This window comes from Oncorhynchus keta, chromosome 28, assembly GCF_023373465.1.
Source record: "Oncorhynchus keta strain PuntledgeMale-10-30-2019 chromosome 28, Oket_V2, whole genome shotgun sequence".
NCBI lineage: Eukaryota > Metazoa > Chordata > Actinopteri > Salmoniformes > Salmonidae > Oncorhynchus > Oncorhynchus keta.
Genome location: NC_068448.1, coordinates 75,552,822 through 75,573,834, shown reverse-complemented (window position 1 = coordinate 75,573,834; position 21,013 = coordinate 75,552,822). Strand labels below are relative to the sequence as shown.

The window sequence follows — 21,013 nt, the reverse complement described above, 5'->3', positions numbered from 1 at the left end:
GATCCATGTGCTGTGGTGACTAGTTGTACTGGTCCATGTGTTGTGATGACTAGTAGTACTGGTTCATGTGTTGTGGTGACTAGTAGTACTGGTTCATGTGTTGTGATGACTAGTAGTACTGGTTCATGTGTTGTGGTGACTATTGGTACTGGTTTATTTTCTGTGTCAGCATCTCCCATTCATGGTCTTGGTCGGTCTCAGCCCTCAGGGGTGTTTATCTTCCATTTCCATTTTCCCTGTTCTCCACCCTGTGGGCCTGAGGGGTGCTTGGTTATAGTAGCTTTGATTACCTTTGAGTGGTTTTTATTTTCTGCTCAATCTCCTGCTCGCTCGGTGCAATGCAACGTTGTTGAATCAATCATGATAGGCAGCTCTGGCGCGAGTCCATTCTCTTGGCAGACCGCTCGCTCACAAGTGTAAGAATTATTGTCGTTACGATCACAATATGACGTGTGTCAGCTGGAATGCCAACTTGGTCATGACGTAATACATGGCTCCCTGACATTAATGACATTGCATTTAGCCTTTTTCTGTTCTAGAAATTCATGTAGCTATTGGTCCTACTCAACATAAAACATTTTGATGTCTTTGCAGTGCGGAACAATAAAAAACAGAAAAATAAATAAAAACGTATAACCATATGTACATACTACCTCAAATCAGCCTGACTAACAGTAGCCTCGCTACTGTATGTAGCCTCGCTACTGTATGTAGCCTCGCTACTTTTATAGCCTCGCTACTGTATGTAGCCTCGCTACTGTATGTAGCCTCGCTACTTTTATAGCCTCGCTACTGTATGTAGCCTCGCTACTTTTATATCCTCGCTACTGTATGTAGCCTCGCTACTGTATGTAGCCTCGCTACTTTTATAGCCTCGCTACTGTATGTAGCCTCGCTACTTTTATAGCCTCTTTTAGAGCTACTTTTGTAGAGCCTCGCTACTTTTATAGTCTGCTATGTAGCCTCGCTACTTTTATAGCCTCGCCTACTTTTATAGTCTCGCTACTGTATGTAGCCTCGCTACTTTTATAGCCTTGCTACTGTATGTAGCCTCGCTACTTTTAGAGCCTCGCTACTGTATGTAGCCTCGCTACTTTTACAGCCTCGCTACTGTATGTAGCCTCGCTACTTTTATAGCCTCGCTACTTTTATAGCCTCTTTTATAGCCTCGCTACTGTATGTAGCCTCGCTACTTTTATAGCCTCGCTACTTTTATAGCCTCGCTACTGTATGTAGCCTCGCTACTTTTATAGCCTCGCTACTGTATGTAGCCTCGCTACTTTTATAGCCTCGCTACTTTTATAGCCTCGCTACTGTATGTAGCCTCGCTACTTTTATAGCCTCGCTACTTTTATAGCCTCGCTACTGTATGTAGCCTCGCTACTTTTATAGCCTCGCTACTTTTATAGCCTTGCTACTGTATGTAGCCTCGCTACTTTTAGAGCCTCGCTACTGTATGTAGCCTCGCTACTTTTAGAGCCTCGCTACTTTTATAGCCTCGCTACTGTATGTAGCCTCGCTACTTTTATAGCCTCGCTACTGTATGTAGCCGCTCGCTACTTTTATAGCCTCGCTACTGTATGTAGCCTCGCTACTTTTATAGCTTTTATAGCCTCGCTACTTTTATAGCCTCGCTACTGTATGTAGCTCGCTACTTTTATAGCCTCGCTACTCTTATAGCCTCGCTACTGTATGTAGCCTCGCTACTCTTATAGCCTCGCTACTGTATGTAGCCTCGCTACTTTTATAGCCTCGCTACTCTTATAGCCTCGCTACTCTTATAGCCTCGCTACTGTATGTACTGTCTTTTACTGTTGTTTAATTTATTTACCGACCTATTGTTCATCTAATACCTTCTTTGCACTATTGGTTAGAGCCTGTAAGTAAGCATTTCACTGTAAGGTCTACTACACCTGTTGTATTCAGCATTTCACTGTGAGGTCTACTACACCTGTTGTAATTCAGCATTTCACTGTGAGGTCTAATACACCTGTTGTATTCAGCATTTCACTGTAAGGTCTACTACACCTGTTGTATTCAGCATTTCACTGTAAGGTCTACTACACCTGTTTTATTCAGCATTTCACTGTGAGGTCTACTACACCTGTTGTATTCAGCATTTCACTGTAAGGTCTACTACACCTGTTGTATTCAGCATTTTACTGTAAGGTCTAATACACCTGTTGTATTCAGCATTTCACTGTAAGGTCTACTACACCTGTTGTATTCAGCATTTCACTGTGAGGTCTACTACACCTGTTGTATTCAGCATTTCACTGTGAGGTCTACTACACCTGTTGTATTCAACATTTCACTGTAAGGTCTACTACACCTGTTGTATTCAGCATTTCACTGTAAGGTCTACTACACCTGTTGTATTCAGCATTTCACTGTAAGGTCTAATACACCTGTTGTATTCAGCATTTCACTGTAAGGTCTGCTACACCTGTTGTACTCAGCATTTCACTGTGAGGTCTACTACACCTGTTGTATTCAGCATTTCACTGTAAGGTCTACTACACCTGTTGTATTCAGCGCACAAATAAACTTTGATGTGACAAACACACAGAATGCTCATATCACACCGTGCCACACCGTGCCACACCGTGCCACACCGTGCCACACCGTGCCAGCTCCTTCACAATTTATTTTTCATTTATTGAACCTTTATTTTACTAGACAAATCAGTTATGAACAAGTTCTTATTTACAATGACGGTCTACCAAAAGGCAAAAATGGCTCCTGCGGGGACGGGGGATTAAAAATCAAATAAAAGATGTTATAAATATAGGACAAAACACACTACTCGACATGAGACAACACAACATAAAGAGAGACATAAGACCACATAGCAAGGCAGCACCACATGACAACACAGCATGGTAGAAACACAACATGGTAGCAGCAAACTGAAAAGAGGAGCGACCCAGGGATGTCTGTGCTTTGGGGACCTTTAACAGAATGTGACTGGCAGAACGGGTGTTGTTTGTGGAGGATGAGGGCTGCAGTAGATATCTCAGATAAGGGGGAGTGAGGCCTAAGAGGGTTTTTATAACTAAGCATCAACCAGTGGGTCTAGTGACAGGTATACAGAGATGACCAGTTTACAGAGGAGTATAGAGTGCAGTGATGTGTCCTATAATGAGCGTTGGTGGCAAATCTGATGGCCAAATGGTAAAGAACATCAGGCCGTTCGAGAGCACCCTCACCTGCTGACCTATAAATGATGTCTCCGTAAATCTAGCCTGGGTAGGATGGTCATCTGAATCAGGGTTAGTTTGCCAGCTGGGGTGAAAGAGGAGCGATTATGATAGAGGAAACCAAGGCTAGATTTAATTTAGCCTGCAGCTTTGATATGTACAGTGTACCGTCTAGCCATACTCCCAAGTACTTGCATGAGGTGACTCAAGCTCTAAACCCTCATAGATAGTAATCACGCCTGTGGGAAGAGGGGCATTCTTCTTACCAAACCACATGACCTTTGTTTTGGAGGTGTTCAGAACAAGGTTAAGGGTAGAGAGAGCTTTTTGGACACTAAGAAAGCTTTGTTGTAGAGCGTTTAACACAAAGTCCAGGGAAGGGCCAGCTGAGTATAAGAATGTCTCATCTGCATAAAAATGGATGAAAGAGCTTCCTACTGCCTGAGAAGTGGCTGAGACAGCATATTTTCTGACTTTATACACTGCACTCTTTGAGAGAGGTAGTTAGCAAACCAGGCCAAAGACGCCTCAGAGACACCAATATTCCTAAGCCGGCCCTCAAGAATGGAATGGTCTACCGTATCAAAAGCTTTGGCCAAGTCAGTAAAAATCACAGCACAACATTGCTTAGAATCAAGGGAAATGGTGACATCTTTGAGGACCTTTAATATTTCAGTGACACATGCATAACCTGAGCGGAAACCAGATTGCATATCAGAGAGAATACTATTGTTACGTCCGTCATTAGAATGACCAAGGTGCAGCGTGGTAGGCGTACATTTTTTCTTTATTCAAAATGAAACCGAAAAACAAACAAAATAAGAAAACAAACATAAAGCTATATGCAGTGCAAAAAGCAACTACACACAAACAAGTCCCACAACTGAAGGTGGGAAAAAGGGCTGCCTAAGTATGATCCCCAATCAGAGACAACGATAGCCAGCTGCCTCTGATTGGGAACCATACCCTGACCTAACCAAATAGAGAAATAAAAAGGCTCGCTAAGGTCAGGGCGTGACAACTACAGACATAAAGAAAGCCAGTCAGTTGATTATTGACAAGTTTTTCTGTTGATAAACAGGGCAAAAAAAGGGTGAGGGTGTCACCCATTTGGGAGAAGCTTTTTTTTCTGGAGACAGATTTCTTGTAGAAAATGCCGGTCTCTGAACAGCAGGAGGGGGCTTCAAGGCCTCTGGGTTTGGGTGGGGCAACATGCCATTTGTTGGGCCTGGGTGGGGTAGCCTGGGTGGGGTAGGCCATTTGACACCTCTCACTTCACACGTCAGCGCTCATTGAAGTTGTATCTCTTTGTCCTAGCAAGCTTGGTAGCTTTCAGTCCATATAAAGTCAAATATATCATTGTAATGTATTTCTCTTGGCTCTTGAAAGTAAATAGTAGCTTCAGACTAAGCATTACTCACTTAGTTCAAGGTTGGATGGTGTTTTCAGATTTCTGTTTGTTTCCCAGAGCATTTGATGTATAGTTTGGGAATAATAATTATTGGGTGTAGGAAGCATTCCAGGTAATTCCGTCAAAGAACAGGTTGTAGGTTTGGAGATTTGATTTGGAGTGAAGGTTATGTTGTTTAGGGTAGCATCCTGTATATGTCCCTGCCAACAAAAATCCAAGGTTGTCTAGCTCTAAATCTATCTATTTTGTTAAAACACATGCTGAAAAAATGCGGGAGCTCATCTGCTCATGACCTCCCTCTCTCATACACTATCCATACACTAGTAAAGGGAGGTGTACTCTACAGACCTAGCCTGGAATACAAACGGAGTGTTTCAGTTTGGATTGTAAGTCTAGCACAGACCCATAACCAAAAAATGTCAGGGTTTTTATTCTATTACTAACAATAATATGATATGTTATTTAGCAGAAGCTTTTCTCCTAGCGTTGCAAGCACCAAAGCTGGGGAACAATATGATGTTAAGGGAGTCGGGGGACAGGGAAAATGTTGAAAAACAGGGGGAAAATAAGGACAATTAAAAAAAAATGTAGGATACTTCTTCATAATACAGTGAATTCGGAATGTATTCAGACCCCTGGACTTTTTACACATTTAGTTACGTTACAGCCTTATCGGTTTTTTTTTCTCCCCCCATCAATCTACACACAATACCCAATTATGACAAAGTGAAAACAGGTTTTTAAATGTAACTCTTTGGGGGCGGGGGGGGTAATAACATGCTATTTTGTCTATGATTCCTGCAAGAAATTAGTATGTCAATTCTCTAGCGTTGGGACGTCACTATTTTTAATGGACTGAATTTGCCTTAGACCTACAGTAACAGTCAAAAGTTTAGACACACCTATTCATTCAGGCAAGTCTCTTCTTCTTGTTGGTGTCCATTAGTAGTGGTTTCTTTTCAGCAATTTGACCATGAAGGCCTGATTCATGCAGCGACTGCACTTGAAGAAACTTTCAAAGTTCTTGAAATGTTCCAGATTGACTGACCTTCATGTCTTAAAGTAATGATGGACTGTCGTTTCTCTTTGCTTATTTGAGTTGTTCTTGACATAATATTGACATGGTCTTTTACCAAATAGGACTGTGTTCTGTATACCACCCCTACCTTGTCACAACACAACTGATTGGCTCAAACGCATAAAGAAGCTACTTAACTTAACAAGGCACACCTGCTAATTGAAATGCATTCCAGGTGACTACCTCATGAAGCTGGTTGAGAGAATGCCAAGAGTGTGCAAAGCTGTCATCAAGGCAAAAGGTGGCTAATTTGAAGAATCTCAAATATAAAATATATTTTGATTTGTTTAACACTTGTGTTGTTGTTGTTGATTACAACATGATTCCATATTGTGTTATTTCATAGTTTTGATGTCATCACTATTATTCTACAATGTAGAAAATAGTACAAATAAAGAAAAACCCTGGAATGAGTAGGTGTGTCCAAACTTTTGACCGGTACTGTACATGACAATGGAGAAAACGTTTCCGCAAGGGGAATGCTATTAATGCAAGCTATCTCGCCACTTTCAAATAATCCATGTTCTCATATTTCAGGGTGAAGATGATATTGCACCCCATACAAAAGTGCTCTGTCAGTTATTATTGCTCTTTGTGAGCCGGTCACAAATTCGATAATTCGATCGACCAATCGTGCCCTCTCCAATTTGCCAATCAATGGCAGCCGCCAAACAAATATGGTTGCTCTTAAATTTGTTCATTTCAGACTTGTTTCTTTGAGCCTCATTGTGCAGGCACAGCACAACCTTGTCCGACCTCTTAGTCACACACACAGTGGAATTGCGTTTTTCGTATTTGGAGTCCCATCTTAACAAGATTCCGTGGAGCTCTGGGGGGCCAATGTCAGCGGCCTTCAATGATGCACCACACAGAGCACAAAACTAGAAAACTCTCTCCTGCCTCCTAACCAACATTAAACCTCTTTCTAAAACAATGTCGCTTGGAGTGTTGTGGTAAACCCAACAGATTTGTAACACTGAAGAGTCGGTCTCCATAGGCGACTGCAGTTGTATAAATCCAATATGGCGTCTAATCGTTTCCCATAAACAACATCCTGTGGTTGCAAGAGACATTATTGAATGAAGTGTTATTAAAGATCTAGTTCAGGGCCATAAATCAAAATACATCTGGTTAGAGAAAGGGGATGCAGCCTGATGCCACAGTTGAAGGTCGAAGGTCACAGTTGAAGGTCGAAGGTCACAGTTGAAGGTCCCAAGGTAGACATTGCCACGACTCTCACTGACAAGTTTAGACATTGTGAGCTACTGCTACCACCATCACCACCATCCACCCCTGCTAGCCTTGGTCAATCCTACCCTTTCCAATGCATCCCTTGGGCTACTGTATTAATCACAAGGCTGTAACCAGGTCACCAACTCATCGCTCCCTAATGGTGTATCAGTCTCAGGCATATGGGATAATTCTACCATTGTAACCCTCTACATCAGTGGTTCCCAACTCCAGTCCTCCAACAGTCCAACTCCTCTCCTCCAGTACCCCTAACACCAAAACTCTAGCCCATCTCTAGTCCTCTGGAGATAGGAACCACTGCTCTACAGGACAGTATCTGCAACTCTGCCCTGTTGAATTGTGGAATCCATAGACCAAAGGGAAGATTGCCCCCTTACTGTACCCAACAAAACATCTTGTAGCAGCATCTTGGTCTTCGATACAAGGATCAACCAGACCCAACCCTGCTTAGCTTCAGAGGCAGATGAGCGGTGGGTGGAGGGTGGTATGGTTGCAGCATGCCTCCTGCCACAGCCCTTATCAACAGCCAATAGGGTAATCTGACTCCCACCACAGCCTTTATCAACAGCCAATAGGGTAATCTGACTCCCACCACAGCCTTTATCAACAGCCAATAGGGTAATCTGACTCCCACCACAGCCTTTATCAACAACCCCACAGTTTAATCTGACTCCGCTACAAACGGACAGTCATGCTGTGCAGCACCACACATCACTCTGGCATCAGAGGATTACCAACAGTTTTTCACAGTGCTCCACATCTGATTCTGTGATTTCCTGCCCGGCAACACCCAGCCCAGGAGGCGAGAGATGGGGGAGATTAACTCCGTGGTAACAGGCCTACCATGGCCTCTGTGAGGAAATGTAGGAAATGTACTAAGAGATTGAACAGCTAAACATCACACACACACACACACACACACACACACACACACACACACACACACACACACACACACACACACACACACACACACACACACACACACACACACACACACACACACACACACACACACACAATTAATCAGAGAGAGGGGATGGAATATAGGTCACATAAAGACAAACGCCTGGATCTGCTCCAGGGTCACTTGTATAAAGATAACTTTCCCATAGCTGCTATTATAGATTAGGCATGGGTCCTCAGATCCTCAAAAAGTTCTACAGCCGCACCATCGAGAGCATGGTTGCATGACCACCTGGTATGGCAACCGCTCGGCCTCCGACCGCAAGGCACTACAGAGGGTAGTGAGTACGGCTGTGGCTCAGTTGGTAGAGCATGGCGCTTGTAACGCCAGGGTAGTGGGTTCAATTCCCGGGACCACCCATACGTAGAATGTATGCACACATGACTGTAAGTCGCTTTGGATAAAAGCGTCAGCTAAATGGCATATATTATTTTATTATTTATTATTACGGCCCAGTACATCACTGGGGTTAAGCTGCCTGCCATCCAGGACCTCTACACCAGGCGGTGCCAGAGGAAGGATCTAAAAATTGCCAAAGACTTCAGCCACCCCAGTCATAGACTGTTCTCCCTACTACCGCACGGCAAGTAGTACCGGAGCGCCAAGTCTAGTTCCAAAAGGCTTCATAACAGCTTCTACCCCCAAAGCCATAAGACTCCTGAACCGCTAATCACATGGCTACCTGGACTCTTTGCATTGACTCTTTGCAATGAATATTGTAGCCTAGTAATATTAAGTGAAACATATACCTGTTGGGTTTTATTCATGTCACAGGTTAGTGTAATGCCCACGGTGCCACATAGTGCCTGACGATGTTTGACCACTACTATGTCTGGAAGGCTTTAGCCAATCAAATCAAATCACATGTTATTGGTCACATGCACATGGTTAGCAGATGTTATTGGTCACATACACATGGTGAGCAGATGTTATTGGTCACATGCACATGGTTAGCAGATGTTAATGGTCACATGCACATGGTTAGCAGATGTTAACGGTCACATGCACATGGTTAGCAGATGTTAATGGTCACATGCACATGGTTAGCAGATGTTAATGGTCACATGCACATGGTTAGCAGATGTTAACGGTCACATGCACATGGTTAGCAGATGTTAATGGTCACATGCACATGGTTAGCAGATGTTAACGGTCACATGCACATGGTTAGCAGATGTTAATGGTCACATGCACATGGTTAGCAGATGTTAATGTGAGTGTGGCGAAATGCTTGTGCTTCTAGTTCCAACAGTGAAGTAATATCTAACAAGTAATCTAACAATTCCCCAACAACTACCAAATACACACAAATCTAAAGGGGTGAATGAGAATATGTACATGTAAGTATATAGATAAGCGATGGTCGAGCAGCGTAGGCAAGATGCAATATATGGTTTAAAATACAGTATATACATGTGATATGAGTAATGTAAGATATGTAAACATTGTAAAAGTGGTATTATTTAGAGTGGCATTGTATAAAGTGATCCATTTATTAAAGTGGCCAGTGATTGGGTCTCAGTGTAGGCAGCGGCAGCCTCTCTGAGCCAGTGATTGGGTCTTAGTGTAGGCAGCGACAGCCTCTCTGAGCCAGTGATTGGGTCTCAGTGTAGGCAGCGACAGCCTCTCTGAGCCAGTGATTGGGTCTCAGTGTAGGCAGCGGCAGCCTCTCTGAGCCAGTGATTGCTGTTTGGTTGGTACCAGTGTCTTCTGATTGGATTTCATTGATTACATCAAATCAAATCAAATCTAATTTATTTATATAGCCCTTCGTACATCAGCTGATATCTCAAAGTGCTGTACAGAAACACAGCCTAAAACCCCAAACAGCAAGCAATGCAGGTGTAGAAGCACGGTAGCTAGGACAAACTCCGTAGAAAGGCCAAAACCTAGGAAGAAACCTAGAGAGGAACCAGGCTATGTGGGGTGGCCAGTCCTCTTCTGGCTGCGCCGGGTGGAGATTATAACAGAACATGGCCAAGATGTTCAAATGTTCATAAATGACCAGCATGGTCGAATAATAATAAGGTAGAACAGTTGAAACTGGAGCAGCAGCACGGCCAGGTGGACTGGGGACAGAAAGGAGTCATCATGTCAGGTAGTCCTGGGGCATGGTCCAGAAAGAAAGAGAGAAGGAGAGAATTAGAGAATGCACACTTAGATTCACACAGGACACCGAATAGGACAGGAGAAGTACTCCAGATATAACAAACTGATCCTAGCCCCCCGACACATAAACTACTGCAGCATAAATGCTGGAGGCTGAGACAGGAGGGGTCAGGAGACACTGTGTTAGTGTTACATCATTGCAAGCGCACACGCTGCTGCGTGAGCGAACGCACACACCCCACACACACACACACCAAACACACACACACACACCAAACACACACACCACACACACACACACGCACACACACACACACCACACACACACACACCTGAGGGGCAATTAAAATGTGACCGAATGAAGCTTTTTGAAAGGAATGTCATAATGTGTTAAAACCACTTGACTCAATTAATCTATTTTTTCAGCAGTAAACAACAGCAAAATAATCATATTCATTGGAAGTTTCCTCTGAGGTAAACCCAGTCATTCGTCTCTTGTGGATCTCACTTTAATTAGGGAAATATCAAAGCCTGGCAACAGAGGAACGCTAACAACAGGGAGCTATTATCATAAGAGTTTTGCAGGTTTAATTCCTCATACCATCCTCATGTGTGTACAAATGGGTGCTAAACCAAAGGACGACTTGCTAAATGGGCACATGTTGCCGGGAGGTTAAATTCATTATCTTTAATTACCCTCAAATGCCTAACAACATTTGATGTGGATTACAGAGTAAGTCTGTGATTGGAACACCGGGGGGGGGCAGGCCATCAGCCCTCCCTATCTAGTTTAGGCTCACATCAGCACTGATCTGAATAGATGAAAGCAAACGTGGTTGAATCCCCTCTCCCACATCGTCCATATTCCTCTCACCCGATTGGTGCTTTCAGATCAGTCATTGCTCGAGGAAGGAAGGAATTACTAAAAGGGATTGGCTGATTCCAGATTCTATTCATGGAGATCTGACTATTCTTTGTGCACATATTTCACACTCCGGTTATTTATTCAAGGGGAAATTAGTCACATCTATGGTTGGCATATTGTTAAACATTACTAAACTGTAGAAAACTGGATGCTACTTTGGGCCCGGAAAAGCATCCTTGTACTGAAGACAAAACATGCGGCAGACCAAATAAATGTAACATTCAATTATATCACCAACATTATCTTATGCAAATGTAAGTTCTGTAAAGTTGGGCCTCCCGAGTGGCGCAGTGGTCTCAGTGCTAGCACTGCATCTCAGTGCTAGAGGCATCACTACAGACCCAGGTTCAATTCCAGGCTGTATCACAACCGGCTGTGATTGGGAGTCCCATAGGGTGACGCACAATTGGCCCAGCGTCGTTAGGGTTTGGCCGGGGTAGGCCATTCATTGTGAATAAGTATTTGTTCATGAAATGACTTAGCTTGTTAAATAAAGGTTAAGTAAAAAGTAATTTTGCGGCTGAGAAGCCAGACAATATTATGAGCCAATGTAACTGCAGAAAATATAAACATACTTTGAAAACATCTCAATCAAATGTCCTCAATCATATATCCAGTCAGACAGTAGAGCAAGGACAGTCTGCATCTTGTTGTCTGATATTTGAGCTCCTCTGATCCGAACATTTTAATTAGTTTTTCCATCTCCAGACTGCACAGGTGCTGACACTGATAGACACCCTTATTGTTTGTTTTACAATTAATAAGATATTTGGCAAGCTTGCCAGCAGTGGTGTAAAGGACTTAAGTAGTACTTTAAAGTATTTTTTACTTAAGTCGTTTTTTTGGAGGTGGTATCTGTACGATATTATTTATAGGTTTTACTACTTTTACTTCACTACAATCCTAAAGAAAATAATGTACTTTTTTTTTACTCCATACATGAATGCTTAGCAGGACAGGAAAATTGTCCAATTCACACACTCATCCCTACTGCCTTTGATCTGACAGACTCACTAAACACAAATGCTTTGTCTGTAAATTATGTCTGAGTGTTGGCGTGTGCCCCTGGCTATCCGTAAATAAAATAAAAACAAGAAAATGGTGCCCTCTGGCTTGCTTAATATCAAATACTTTTAGACTTATGTAGACTGGGTACTTTTTCCACCACTGCATGGCAGATCAGGCAGCACAACATTCCAATATGTACTAACATACCCACCCAAATATTTATACCCTGGGTTATGCACAGTTCAGATGTTTATACCCTGGGTTATGCATGGTTCGGTTTGTAGGCCCACTAAATGTTTATACCCTGGGTTATGCACAGTTCAGATGTTTATACCCTGGGTTATGCATGGTTCAGTTTGTAGGCCCCCTAAATGTTTATACCCTGGGTTATGCATGGTTCAGTTTGTAGGCCCCCTAAATGTTTATACCCTGGTTTATACATGGTTCAGTTTGTAGGCCCCCTAAATGTTTATACCCTGGTTTATACATGGTTCAGTTTGTAGGCCCCCTAAATGTTTATACCCTGGGTTATGCATGGTTCAGTTTTGTGGAAGGTCCCCGCGCCCGGGTAAATGGTTTAAAATTATACCACTGGGTTATCATGGTTCAGTTTGTAGGCCCCCTAAATGTTTATACCCTGGTTTATACATGGTTCAGTTTGTAGGCCCCCTAAATGTTTATACCCTGGTTTATACATGGTTCAGTTTGTAGGCCCCCTAAATGTTTATACCCTGGGTTATGCATGGTTCAGTTTGTAGGCCCCCTAAATGTTTATACCCTGGTTTATACATGGTTCAGTTTGTAGGCCCCCTAAATGTTTATACCCTGGTTTATACATGGTTCAGTTTGTAGGCCCCCTAAATGTTTATACCCTGGTTTATACATGGTTCAGTTTGTAGGCCCCCTAAATGTTTATACCCTGGTTTATACATGGTTCAGTTTGTATACCCTGGGTTATGGCCCCATAAATGTTTATACCCTGGTTTATACATGGTTCTGAGTTTACCCTGGGTTATGCATGGTTCAATTTGTAGGCCCACCAGATGTTCAGCATGGTTCCCCCTGGGTTAATGTTTGATGTTCACCCTGGTTTATACATGGTTCAGTTTGTAGGCCCCCTAAATGTTTATACCCTGGGTTATGCATGGTTCAATTTGTAGGCCCACCAGATGTTCATACCCTGGGTTATACATGGTTCTGATGTTCATACCCTGGGTTATGCATGGTTCTGATGTTCATACCATGGGTTATATATGGTTCAGGTTGTGGGCCCACCAGATGTTCATACCATGGGTTATATATGGTTCAGGTTGTGGGCCCACCAGATGTTCATACCATGGGTTATATATGGTTCAGGTTGTGGGCCCACCAGATGTTCATACCATGGGTTATATATGGTTCAGGTTGTGGGCCCACCAGATCTTTGTAACCCTGGATCAATTCGTAGGCCTACCAGACACAACCTTTCCTGTTAAAATTCCTATTTCAATTCTCTTTTTTTTTTTTTTAAAGAGCAGTGGTTTTATCAGCCACATTTATGGATAAGATATGTGTCAAGTAATCTCAGTTGGAGTGATGCAGAAGATTGGGAATGAAGAGGGAAACTAACCAACCCACCGTACATAGCAGTGTCTCAGAATTGGTGGGCAACAGCTCCCTCCTTAGGTGGTTTCCATGGATGGTGAGACAAGGCACCTGCTGGCATTTGTTGAATAAAAACAACATACAGTGCCTTCAGAAACTGCTGGTCAAACTGAGAAGTCAGGGGAGAAGGGCCTTGGTCTGGGAGGTGACCAAGAACCCGATTGTCCCTGACAGAGCTCTAGAGTTCCTCTGCAGAGATCGGAGAACCTTCTGGAAGGTGGCATTGGACAGGGAGACTAGTCAAGATCGAGGCAAAGATTAACTTAGCAAAGTACAATGAGATCCATGATGAAAACCTGCTCCCGAGCGCTCAGCCTTCCAAAAGGACAACAACCCTAAGAAAACAGCCAAGACAATGCAGGAGTGGCTTCGGGACAAGTCTCTGAATGTCCTTGAATTGCCCAGCCAGAGCCCGGACAGCTCTGGAGAGACCTGAAATTAGCTGTGCAGCAACGCTCCCCATCCAACTTGACAGAGCTTGAGAGGATCTGCAGAGACAAATGGGAGAAACTCCCCAAATACAGGTGTGCCAAGCTTGTAGCATCATACCCAAGAAAACTCGAGGCAGTAATCGCTGTCAAAGATGCTTCAACAAAGTACTGAGTAAAGGGTCTGAATACTTATGGAAATGTGATATTTCAGTTTATTTTTAATAAATGTGATAAAATGTCCTTGTTTTGTTATTATGGGGGGTATTGTGTGTAGATGGATGAGGGGGAAAAAACAACTTAATCCATTTTATAATAAGGCTGTAACGTAACAAAATGTGGAACAAGTCAAGGGGGTCTGAATACTTTCCGAAGATTAACATACTGAGGTGTAAGTACACACTTTTATATTTTCACTCAATTGCTAATGAGAAAGATAGTTCCCATTTTGTAATGAACAAAGTGGTAGACTATAGACAGTTTCCTGATTTCATCATCACAAGCACTTACAGAAGGCAAGCTTGTCGCCATTCTGATGGTGCCTCAAAAATACCTGCAGATCTCTGTTCATATATACATGTACAGTACAGAAATCACATGGTGGTTACCAATGGAGAAGGTGTATAAAGAATCCAGAATTCAGATATGACATCCGTTTTACCACTATCCAGAGTTTGTAAACAGCACGGCCCCATCACCAATAAACCAGCACATTATACTGGTTGGGTTTTTCAAATTGATGCCGTCCTGGAGCTAGAATTGGGATCATGTATACTGCGCTAATGACGACACCAAACAATCATCTGTATGCACTCTATTGCTGAACAGGAGGCCGCTTTCACGTCAGTTTGTTTTTGAATCATGCAAGGTAGGCTACTCCGGTTATGTCACTGCAAACATCACCTATGGAAGAGCATGCTCCAGCTGCGCAAATAGGTGATATTCGGCCCAAACTCTCTATGCCATGGGCTCTCCAACCCTGTTCCTGCAGCTACCCAGTGCTTAATTTGGGAAACCAAGTGAAATCTGTTCAGGAACATTGAAAATAACATGTTTTTGGATTTAAAAAAAAAAATACATTTGACTAAACTGTTGACAGCCCGTCCGCGCGCTCTAGAGAGGAATGACGGAGAGAGGAAGAGACGGAAACGCGAGATATTCTGTAGCTAACAGTAATATCACTCAATTAATTATGAAAATATAAAAAAATGCCACATTACTAGGCTTTTCAAAAATCAAATACAAATTCACTAAAAGTAGGCTAACTGTAAACCGCCCTGCACAATCATGAACCATCAGCATCACTATACGTAGCTAAAGGGTTAGACCGTAGCATAAAGTAGCCAACCAGTCCATCCAGTATGTATAATAACAGTCCACGCTCAAAAGCGATTCGTCAAATCTATTTCATTTTGGAATATAGGCAAGACAAATTTGGTACCAAATATATATTTTAAATCAGTTTATTTTGACGTGTTTCTGCCAGATGTAACATGCGGTAGGCTTTGTAAAACGGCACAATGATTTTAATTTAAGCTTTGGATGTTTTTAATTAACCATCACCCTAGAAAGCACTGCCCATTTCATTGTGCTTGGCTTTGAAACAACACGCACAACAACCATGTTTTACACTTTTCAACCTGCTGCTTAACTTCTTTATTCAAATTGATCACCGTGAGATGACTTTTAAAAGCACTATACTGTTTTGATGATAAGTGTTTGATGTGATTTTAGATCAAATTTGCATTGATGTCAGTGGGGGACAGAGCCCTGAGTACCAGGCCATTAGGACCTGATGGAGGAACAATAGAGCCCTGAGTACCCGGCCATTAGGACCTGATGGAGGAACAATAGAGCCCTGAGTACCCGGCCATTAGGACCTGATGGAGGGACAATAGAGCCCTGAGTACCCGGCCATTAGGACCTGATGGAGGAACAATAGAGCCCTGAGTACCAGGACATGGAGGAACAATCAACCAGGCCAGGACAATATAGCCCTGAGTACCAGGTCATTAGGACCTGATGGAGGGACAATGGAGGTCATTAGGGATGGAGGAACAAAAGAGCCCTGAGTACCAGGCCATTAGGACCTGATGGAGGAACAATAGAGCCCTGAGTACCAGGTCATTAGGACCTGATGGAGGAACAATAGAGCCCTGAGTACCAGGTCATTAGGACATGGAGGAACAATAGAGCCCTGAGTACCAGGCCATTAGGACCTGATGGAGGAACAATATAGCCCTGAGTACCAGGCCATTAGGACCTGATGGAGGAACAATATAGCCCTGAGTACCAGGTCATTAGGACCTGATGGAGGGACAATATAGCCCTGAGTACCAGGTCATTAGGACATGGAGGAACAATAGAGCCCTGAGTACCAGGCCATTAGGACCTGATGGAGGAACAATATAGCCCTGAGTACCAGGTCATTAGGACCTGATGGATGGACAATATAGCCCTGAGTACCAGGTCATTAGGACATGGAGGAACAATAGAGCCCTGAGTACCAGGCCATTAGGACCTGATGGAGGAACAATATAGCCCTGAGTACCAGGTCATTAGGACATGGAGGAACAATAGTGCCCTGAGTACCAGGCCATTAGGACCTGATGGAGGAACAATATAGCCCTGAGTACCAGGTCATTAGGACCTGATGGAGGAACAATATAGCCCTGAGTACCAGGTCATTAGCAAGTTGGGCAATAACAAAGCATGTCCAGAGTGCATAATGGGAGATTACCATGACTGTCACGTGGAATTTTACTACAATCAGCCGATGTGGTGATAATATGGTCACCGCAACAGCCCTTGGGCTGCCATCCACTATTGTGTTGAATTATTTAAACTACCAGAAAGTATCCATTGATAACACACAATCTTCAATGAAATACCATGGTATTAATACCAGCGAAAACAAAAATCACCTAAAACATTACAAGCAATGTTTTCAAGGTAGAGAACTGTACTCTGACCCAGCCAGCATCGTCTTGTACTTTGTACATGGTCACTGGTGAGGCCATAGACTACAGCCAAAACCAATAGAGTATCTATTACATTTTCTTTGATAGGAAGGTCAATCCTTTGTACTGGCACATCAGTAAAAGACAGCCACACAAATTACAGTAACCCAGTTCATAAATCGGTGTAAATTAAGCAAAAAAAAAAAAGAGACACGGAAACCTATTTCAGACATGTGACAAAGCCTACGAATGTAGAAAAACATGCTACCGTGGGCCCAAGTGTTATACTAGCCTACAGCCAAAAACCAACAATCCATTTCATTCTCTTTGATAGCAAGGTCTCAGTCCTGTGTACTGGAATGAAATACACAGTTCATTCACGGGCTGTGAATGTGAATTCCAACTCCACAAACAAAAAAACAAGACCATGGATTTACACAAACTTTTTTTTATTTTATTCACACCATTTTTCACTCCAACTAAGTTGGAACTGAAACGTCAATCGGCTACTTTCCTATGTTGCGTGTTCATTCTCGTTATGAAAAATTCAAATACATATGGTTTAGAAATCATCAGAAGGGGGACACAGGCGATTCTGTAATGGTTTTGAGGGTCTTCGACATCTCTCCTCGTAGCCTCCTACAAGACATTTTCAACACAGCTCAGATGGGGCTTGGAAAGAAGACTAGTTTTGACGTTGGTAAAGCATTTACATTTGGGACAGACCAGAAAAAGCCAAAATACACATAATGGTAACTCGAGGAATATACTACTTGGGAACACCACAAAACACAATAACCATTGACAAAAAAGTACCATTTACAAATGTGTATTCAACTTAGCATTTCATAGAAACAAAAATTGCAAACTTTGGAGTAAACAAATCGACTATATACACCCGAGGTAAAAACACATTGCTCTTTCGGAGGTATTTTTTCCTTAGGTTATGACCTTGTTATATCCTTTTAACTACAGTTTATTTTCTCTTCAACTTTTTAATATTTTATTTATAAAGTGATGCTGACATTGGAACACAAATCACATGCAGCTTGTAAGAACCAATAAGAGACTATAGTCCAACCAACTGCAGGCACTGTATAAAACAGGATAAAGCACAATGGTCTCACTACAGCAGGCACACAGAACAGGACGGTCGGCTGTTCATTTAGCAAGCAGGGCCCTTTCAGGACACCAACTATCGCTTTCCTTTCTCTGGTTATTAATTGGCAGTCGTAAAGTATCTCTAGAATGATAATGCCTGCTCTTTCTGACACTACTGCCACCCCCCCCCACCCGGTATTCTTCACAGTGTCTGGATATTAGCGTTGATAGAAAGATTGGTAAAACTGTGACCCAAGAATAGGAACCAGTTGCGGTTTTACCAACTGGGCATATGCATGACCTTTGAAGAGATTATGCAAATTGTGCTCTGGCTTGCAGCCTCTCGGGGAAGGTGGAGCCATCAGAGTTAAGTTTTAGTGCTCTAAAAACTAAAAGAAAATAGAAGAAGCTTGGCATAGCTGGCAACATTGGCATGTCTCCCTGGCCTCAATTAGATCACACAATAGCAAACTCAGCTTGGTTAATTAGTGTTGATCCTCGCTCGGTGCAACAGTACTGTGTTTGTCTGAGCAGACTGCATATCCAGCAGTGCCCTCAACACCATTCGCCTGCTAGTTATAGAATTACCAGATCATATCGTTGGTTTGGGTCACAAAAGGGCACATACAGCCAACAATCCTCCCTCCCTCCCTCCTCAACCCTTCACCTCCTGGCTGTCTGCTGCCTGGCACCCCCTGGCTGTCTGCTGCCTGGCACCCCCTGGCTGTCTGCTGCCTGGCACCCCCTGGCTGTCTGCTGCCTGGCACCCCCTGGCTGTCTGCTGCCTGGCACCCCTGGCTGTCTGCTGCCTGGCACCCCCTGGCTGTCTGCTGCCTGGCACCCCCTGGCTGTCTGCTGCCTGGGACCTCCTGGCTGTCTGCTGCCTGGGACCTCCTGGCTGTCTGGGATCTCCTGGCTGTCTGGGACCTCCTGGCTGTCTGCTGCCTGGGACCTCCTGGCTGTCTGCTGCCTGGGACCTCCTGGCTGTCTGCCCTGGGACCTCCTGGCTGTCTGCTGCCTGGGACCTCCTGGCTGTCTGGGATCTCCTGGCTGTCTGCTGCCTGGGACCTCCTGGCTGTCTGCTGCCTGGGACCTCCTGGCTGTCTGCTGCCTGGGACCTCCTGGCTGTCTGGGATCTCCTGGCTGTCTGCTGCCTGGCACCCCCTGGCTGCCTGCTGCCTGGCACCCCCTGGCTGCCTGCTGCCTGGCACCCCCTGGCTGTCTGCTGCCTGGGACCTCCTGGCTGTCTGCTGCCTGGGACCTCCTGGCTGTCTGGGATCTCCTGGCTGTCTGGGATCTCCTGGCTGTCTGCTGCCTGGGACCTCCTAACTAGTGTTTCTATTACAATGTCTGGGTGGAACTTGAGCAGAATGAAGGCACAGAAAGGTTTGGAAAGCTGCGACTAATTGTGTCAACCCATTTTTGATGAAACCAGAGGTGCAAAAGATATGGTTGTTTTTTCTGTTAACCTGTAGGGTGAACCTTGTTTGAAGGGAAAATTACCCTGCATATCACTGAGAAACAGGAATACCTGGATGAGTAATGTGTTTTTTTACAGTCACCGCAAGAAGAAGTCACATTTGATTTTGAAAACCAAAAGAAAGGCTGCTGGTGATTTTTAAGAGAAATGTTGGTAGGATACAGAATGAACGTTGGGCCAGTGTTGAAGACGGAGGCATAGATAGAGAAGTAGTAGTCAGCTGAACCTCTGCCATTGTTGAGTGTTGTGGTTGTAATGTCCCAGAGATGTCCCACACTGTCGGAGATCCAGCACACACACACACACACACACACACACACACACACACACACACACACACACACACACACACACACACACACACACACACACACACACACACACACACACACACACACACACACACACACACACACACACACACACACACACACACACACACACACACACACTTCGGCATGATGAAATTTCAGCTACTTTTCTTTCTCGTTTTGTTCGCCATGTATCATAGCAGCAATATCCGTTAGTCTCTCTTAATATTACGATAGATTTCACGGTTTTTGTTCACTATTTTTTATGCTGACCAACTGTGCAAGACAAAGCTTCCAGCCAATAATACAAGAGATATATCTAGATATTTACATGTACCAAGGAACCATTCACACCAGTGTGACACAGCATATAAATCATTCCGTATCAAAAAGAGGCGGTTTTCTTTCTGTTCAACTCAATGTAAAGATGATCTTCCGTTCCTGAAGCTAATCAGACATAATAAGGAAACACTTAAAATGACTACTTCTGCACTTATCTAGAGGAGGAGGGTTACCAGCATTATAGATGAAGACTGACCTGATGCACACACACACACACACACACACACACACACACACACACACACACACACACACACACACACACACACACACACACACACACACACACACACACACACACACACACACACACACACACACACACACACACACACACACACACACACACACACACACACACACACGAGGCAGAGAGAAACAGAGAGACAAGGAGACAGGGAGAGAAGTCCCTGCACTCACCCTTGGGGAACACCAACAGTGAATAGTCATGTAGAGACAAAAGCATCATGGTACAGATTTAACAAGAAGCATGTGATATGTTGTAGTGTTATGACCTCTGACCTCCCCTGGTTTCAGAACAGAGTGTCTCTGACCTCCCCTGGTTTCAGAACAGAATAGAGTCTCTGACCTCCCCTGGTTTCAGAACAGAAGTGTATCTGGCCTCCCCTGGTTACAGAACAGAACAGAGTGTCTCTGACCTCCCCTGGTTTCAGAACAGAACAGAGTGTCTCTGACCTCACCTGGTTTCAGAACAGAACAGAGTGTCTCTGACCTCCCCTGGTTACAGAACAGAGTGTCTCTGACCTCCCCTGGTTACAGAACAGAGTCTCTCTGACC

General features: G+C 43.8%; 1 protein-coding gene across 50 annotated transcripts in view; it reads right to left on the bottom strand.

Annotated features, from left to right (window-relative positions):
- Positions 1–17,218: 17,218 nt before the first annotated feature.
- The window catches only part of LOC118371655 (TGF-beta receptor type-1-like), an 80,816-nt gene continuing 77,021 nt past the window's right edge, over positions 17,219–21,013 (bottom strand). For 5 of the 50 annotated variants that reach the window (XM_052483964.1, XM_052483970.1, XM_052483965.1 and 2 more), the window contains exons 11-12: positions 19,244–20,980; positions 17,239–18,948 (exon numbers count right to left, since the gene is read on the bottom strand). The gene's annotated coding sequence lies outside the window, so the exon portion shown is untranslated. Of the gene's footprint in view, positions 18,992–19,082; positions 19,151–19,243; position 21,013 lie in introns of all 50 variants that reach the window. The other 45 variants (XM_052483949.1, XM_052483955.1, XM_052483956.1 and 42 more) reach the window with 39 other exon arrangements.